This window comes from Rousettus aegyptiacus, unplaced genomic scaffold, assembly GCF_014176215.1.
Source record: "Rousettus aegyptiacus isolate mRouAeg1 unplaced genomic scaffold, mRouAeg1.p scaffold_m13_p_8, whole genome shotgun sequence".
NCBI lineage: Eukaryota > Metazoa > Chordata > Mammalia > Chiroptera > Pteropodidae > Rousettus > Rousettus aegyptiacus.
The window spans coordinates 86,934,099-86,941,010 of record NW_023416311.1 but is presented as its reverse complement, the minus strand read 5'-3'; positions in this window follow the sequence as shown (position 1 = coordinate 86,941,010).

Below are 6,912 nucleotides of genomic sequence, written 5' to 3'. Positions count from 1 at the left end.
GATGCTCTTCAAAAAAGGAAACTCAAGTTGAGAGAAACTCTAGAAATGTGATAGAGGTCTATGAGGTCTAAGATGCCTGAGGTTCTAGTTTCATTAATTCCTCGGAGAGATCTATAGCCTTCTGTTGGGAAGCGAGTGGCTTTGTTGAGACTCATCAGGCTTTGTGACATCAAATAGCTCTTACAAAACAGCAGCGGTTTGAAGAAGCAGAAACAGATGGATTGAATTTCCTTTGAAACACAATAGGGTTTAAAAATGATGGGGAGAAAAAATAAGGCCAAATCCTCAACTTTTGTAAAAAGGTTTGAAGCATTTCCCAGCTTCGGAGTGCTGTCGTGTACACTTATCAAAGCACATTGACAGGATCCTGCGGAACCCCACCTGTCTGTGAAAATGCCATAATTGAATCAATTATTCAGCTCCCACAATCTGTCTGATCAGGCCATAGACATCTCATTTCAAAAGAAATTATACTTTTGCCTTATACTGAACTCTAGTTTTTCAAAGTCACGAGTGAATGACTTTGGTAGAGTTTTTAAAGTTTTAATTTAAGAACAAAATGTATTAATGGCTGATGTTTCCTTTTTTGGTTTTGAATTAGAAAAAAAAACCAAAAAAGGATAAGTTCCATGGCTTTGGGTATTTGAAATCTTGATGACAAACTGGGGAGGCATCTCATATGGGGTTTTCAACATCATCATAAATAAGAAATGCTTTACATGCAAATAAAACATTCTAGGAGAGATAAATTTAATAAATACATTTTGATGATTCGGATGGCTGATAAATGGAATTTGAACAAAGCATTGTCATGATATAAGTTTAATTAAGATTAGCATGGCTATAATATATGATGTATTGGATCTGGGCGAAGCAGTAATGATATCAGCAGCTAAAATTTACTGAGTTCTTTTAGTTGCTGAGTATGGTGCTATGTCTTTTTATATGTATTATGTCATCTCATCCTCTTGACAACCCTATGAAGCCATTTTAGGGATGAGAAGATTGGAGTTTAAGAAAGTAAACTTGCTGGAGGCTACACATTTTGGTCAAAGCCAGTCCTGGAATTCAAGGCAATGTTTTTCAACATTATGCTGTGGAGAAGTGTCGAGTATAGTATATACAACAAAAATATTATAGTTATTAATTCAAATGAGAAGACCCTAGAGATGAATACATATTTGGAAGGAGACATTTATAGGAATGAATGAAATAATGAGAGAAAAAGATGAAGTAAGGATGTCAAGGTTGAATGACTGGGAGGAATGTGGGCCTTTTAATGGATGATGAAGGTAGGGTGAATGATTCAGAAGTAAGAGAGAGATGATGATGAATTCTGCTTTACATTTTTTAAAGATTTAGAGAAGATTTTTAGATTGAGTTTGAGGCATCTGCAAGACATTAAATTTCCAATAGACAGAGAAAAAAGGGTCTCTTTAAGGAGAGAGAGAAGCTCTGGAGCTATAGAATAGTGAGAAAGTAATGGAAACTGGGAATAGCTGAGCTCTTAGATGGAGTGAACGTGAAGAGGGAAGAGTCAAGGACTAAAAATTTAACCTCGAGGGATGCTAAAAATATATCTTCCATTTTGTTCTAGAATATTTCTCTGATGATTCAATATGGAAAAATAAATGGTAGAGGGGAAACTTTCAGGGTTGCTTCATGAGATGTAGGTGATCTCTGTTTGAGTAGAGACACATTTGTTGTTCAATATTTTTATACTTTTGCTTTTAACAATAGCTGATATTAGTATATCAACCACTCCCATATGATATTGATTCAGCTTGTATTTGTATAACTATGTTACTTTCTGTTCTGGTGTTGCATTTCCTACTCTTTCTCATTCATTTTCAAAGAGAGTTTATGGAGAAAGTGAAATGTGATGGAATCATGTTTGAGCCATGATTATAGCTTCAGGTCTTCATTAGGAAGCTTCCAATGTTTTCCTTATTGTCTGATGTAAGACAGAAAAACACACCACATTCTAACCGAATGATGACCACTGTGCTATTTCATTGAAACAGATGCATTTCAGAAACTTTTCTAAAATGGAACAATAGGGGGTCAAAATGAACATTTTGGTTAATTATTTCTAAGTAAAAAATATGCCAGTAATTTATACGTAGAAGTAGTATGAGTTAAGAGGAAAATTAATAAATCAGTGCTGAGAACAAAGATATCTGTGTTAATAATTAGGTAACCTATAACAATTTACCAAATATTTCCTATCCCTCAATATTACTGCTAGAATTAATGAGCTGTCTCCATTTGTTTTTGTTTGTGCAGCCTTTTGTGTTTGTTTCTTCCCTTTTGTGCCCACTATTTCAGCCTTTTGCTGGGGTTATTATAATTATACCCGATCTCTTCCTTCTTCTTTCAGTATCCTTCAATTCATTGGCTTATTGCTCCGGAATAAAATTTTTAAAATTTAGGTCTGATAATTTCACTTTCCTGTTTAAAGATCTATTATTTTCTATAAAATTATATCCAAATAAATTGGTATGGCATGTAACATCCTCTATTACCTGGTTTCAACTAAATCTCCAGCCTTGTCTTTCTACTACTCTCCCTCACATTTCAGGAATCTAACTGGATTCCTGCCAAGCTCTCTAGACACCAGTAATCTGTAGCCTCTGGACTGTTAATTATTGCAGAGCCAGCCTTCTACTCCTCCTTTTCTCACACATGGGTTGGTTTTATGTGGGAGAAGCATCTATGAGAAGGCTTTTTGGAGGTTGTTAGCTTAGAGGAGATATATTCACTCTGTAAAATGTGCATTCTCAGAGAGCAGGAACAGTGTCTTCTACATCTCTCTTTCCAGTTCCTAGCACATTTTTAGGCACATAGTAGATGCTAAGGCAGTTGGTCTGAGATTTTTAAACTAGTTCCAGGTCCCCAGAATCAGTGTGATGGCATAATAAGAATAACAATAGGGACAGTGATGAGCAAAGGACAACATGATCCTGACAGCTCAGAAAGAGCTTAAGAGGCTATCCTTTCAACAGGATTCAGGTCTGTCTTTGATTAGAGGTCATGTACAGAATCAGTCAGGATTCCAACAAAAAAACAGATGTCACAGTCAAAATGGTTTAAATGGAAATAATTTAATGAGAGGACTATGAACAGAGGTGTAGACAAGGTTAAGAAAACCAATAAGGGATGGCGAAATACTCAAAGACCAGTTAAGCAGGAAGCTGTTATTGCCATTTCAATTTATTAGAAGAAAGAATATTCCACAATGAGACTTGCTGGCATAATCTTTTGCCATGAAGTGACACTTGGACAGCTAGGAACCCTTCCATCAACACTTTCTTGTCCTAAATAATTTCAAAGAAAACATTCAAAGCAGTCATACTTTTGAGTGGTAATCGTGGAAGCTTTTTTTTTTTTTTTTCCAGACATTATACAACAAAAGCCCTGCAGAAAGATTAATAAAAACATTTGTTCCCCTGCAAAAAAGTTTCTATGATCTTTTACATTTTTATTAAATCTCCTAACCTCACTTTAACAGCTCCTAAGACATGCCAAGTCATCTGAGCTCTTCTCAAGATTACAAGGTTTATGGAGCTGCAGCTATACAGAAGTTTCTCTAAAAGTCTAACACAAGATAATGGGGAGGCAGAGGTTAATGGGTTGACTTTCAAGACTGACTTCTTTTAAGCTTCTGATCTCTGGGCTGAAAAACTGGAAGATGGTGTTTATTTGACTTGTCTGTACTGTGAGGTCAGTAAAGCCCCTCAATACCATCTTATTTTTATTTATGAATTCCATTTCCTAAAATTAATAAGACAGTCATTCCCTACTATGTGTTATTAGGATATGATTGAATAGTTCAAGTGGCTAAATTGAGTTGTTTGGAGCTTAGCGACTCATAACACTCATACTATTCATCAGTTAAAACAGGTCTGTCTATCTGCTTGTAATTTGGCAAATGGCATTTGTCTTCCAGAAGCATTCAGAAAAATTCCATCAGAAGTGAAGGAAGAGGAAAAGTATTCAATAAAATCAAGACAAGATACTTGCCCTGATTAGACAGTAGCCTCAAACTTGCTACTGGGGTGACTTTTCCATTGCAATGGCCATTATTACATGTAGAATGTGGAAAATTAATCTTACTGAATAAATCTTACTATGTCTCAATCTCTGGCTGTTAAATGAGTAACGGCACCTATGCTGGGAGAATAAAATAGATGGTGACTTCCAAATAATATTGAATTTTGGTGGAAGAAAGCTACTCCATAAATACGAGCTGGATTAAATTCATTGTTATTGTTTTTGTACCCAAGAATAAACTTGTTTAAATAACGTGATGGGACATAATTTCCTTTGTAGTATAAATCACGTCACATCATTTACCTGCTGACTTACACCTTGCTTCTTGTTGCAATTCATGTAAAACTAAAGGTTTTCACATGGTCAACAGGCTTTCCTACCTCTTCATCTATGTCTCCGCTCTTTATTCCCTCTGCTTGTAAAACTCTGGTCACACTGGCTCCCATCATTTTACTTGAACTGGTTAAGTTCCTTCCCATTTCAGAGCCTTTGCATGTGAGCATTACTCCCTAAACCTGGAATACTCCTCCTGGGTCTTCATGGACCTGACTCTTTATTTTCATTTAACTCTTAGTCCAAAGGCCATCATCTCAAAGTAACTTTCCCTACCTATCCAATTTAATGTTGCTCTTGAGATGTTCTTTCTAGTACCACTGTAAGGTGGTTGATTTCTAAAATTAGATTAGCATTTCTCCAATATATGTCATCCTTCTAAATTGACATAAATGGAAATACTTGTGAAGTATTCTTTATACATTTTATTTTTATTTTCAGTGAATCTGTTTGGCATAATAATAATTATATTTTTAACATTTGTATCAACCTATATTAAATCATTCTAAATTTGCTTGCCACTTAAGTTTTGGGTGATCTGAACAGTTTTTCACAGGAGGCTGATGATGTAAGAGTCATCCTTAAGGCATACTTTAAAGTTGTCTTGAAGAATTAATTAAATTCTAAGCAAAATCAAAGTAAGTTGGGCTAAGTTCTCTAAATAATACTAGCTACACATATATCATTGATTAAAAATAATGAAAAAGTAATTTATTGATTGATATTTATTAAGGGAAGATGACATGCCAAAATCCTCAACATTTCATGACAGATAAAAATGAGGTTTAAAATAATATTATTTTTGTGTTTGTATTTTAAGAGCAATGAATATTAAAGTGTGGATAAGAGCATGAACTTCGATGTCTGACAAATAGAGATTTGAATCCTGGCTCTGCCATTTTTTAGTTATGAAGTCATAGGAGAGTTATTTTACCTTGCTGATTCTCAGTTTTTTTTTCATATAAAAAATGAGGATAATCATTCTTCTCTCACAATGTTGTTGTGGGGATTAAATAGGAATATATGTAAAGCTCTTCGCACAGTCTCCAACATATAGTAGGTACTAAATAATTGGAGGCTATGAGTATTTGGTTGAAAACTTCTGAAGTCATATTTTAAATGGTCACTCTCTTATGACATGTAAAATAGATTGGCTGAAGTTTGTGGTTTCTGTGTGTTTATAGGACAGCTCAACTGGAGTCTCTCTTGAATTGTTTTTATTTCAGGTGTGTTTTTTAATGCAGCTACTTTTTTTTGTTATTGTTAATGTAGCTTCAAGTTTATTAATTCATAGTCAATAATTTTATGTATATTTTGTATAAACTTTCAGAATGAAAATAAGAAAAAAATAATTTTCTCCCTAGAGTCTGAGTCAGTCACATTAATTAGTTAAACAACATTTTAAGAATAGTAACTATAGTAACATATCTTATTTTGTTTTTAAAGATTATTGTATTCATTTGATAAGCAATTTTAAGAACCTTTTTTGGGTTCAAAATGTATTTTTTAATAGAATATAAATAAGACATGCATTCTCATATTATCATAAGAGAGATAAGACTCATTCAAGAGTAATTATATATATTCAAGAATAAAATACAGTCACCGTTTGGTAAAAAAAATGTAATGGGCTCAGAAATATTTACATTTAGACAAAGAATAATGACATGTCTGTGAAAATTTTAATGGAAAGCATGCTATTAATCTAAGGGATGTATAGTAGGGCACCCAGGAGAAAAGAACAACATAAATAAAAATGTAGTAGAGATGAAGAGAAATATCAGCTTGGTGAAACATGGTCTCATATAGGCTTAAGGGACTGCTGAGGGATAACTCAGAGGTCCCTGAAATAAAGACAAGGAATAGGTACCTTTTAATAGACCACAGGGAACTCTTAATGGCTATTCTAAGTCAGGAAGTAATCGATTCTGGTAGCAATGTAGAGGAAAGGACATGATGGAGAAAATTCAGGCAGAATAAGCTGTTGAGAGACAATTGTAATAGTCCATATGTGATGTAGTAGGACCCTAAAGCAAGTGTGGAGGCTGTAGACCTGAAAAAGAAGGAAAATAATGGAGGGACCTTGAGATAATCATGCTAAGTGAAATAAGCCAGACAAAAAAAGTTGAAAACCACATGATATCATCTATACGTGGGATATAAACCTAAAAACAACAAACAAACGGGACTAACAACCAGAGATGCATGGACATGGACTATAGACTAGTGGTTACCGGAAGGTAAGGGGGGAAGGGGAGAAGTAGAGAGGTAAAAGGGGTCAAATATGTGGTGACAGGAAGAAATCTAACTATGGGAGGTGAACACAAAATGCAATACACACACACACACACACACACACACACACACACACACACCTTACTATTGAATTGTACACCTGAAATTTACTGGATTTCATTAACCAATATCACCATAATAAACAAACAAACAAACAAATAAAATATTAAAAAAGAAGGAAAATAATGAGGGATTTGGTGTCTGATTGAAAAGATAAATGAAGAAATGATA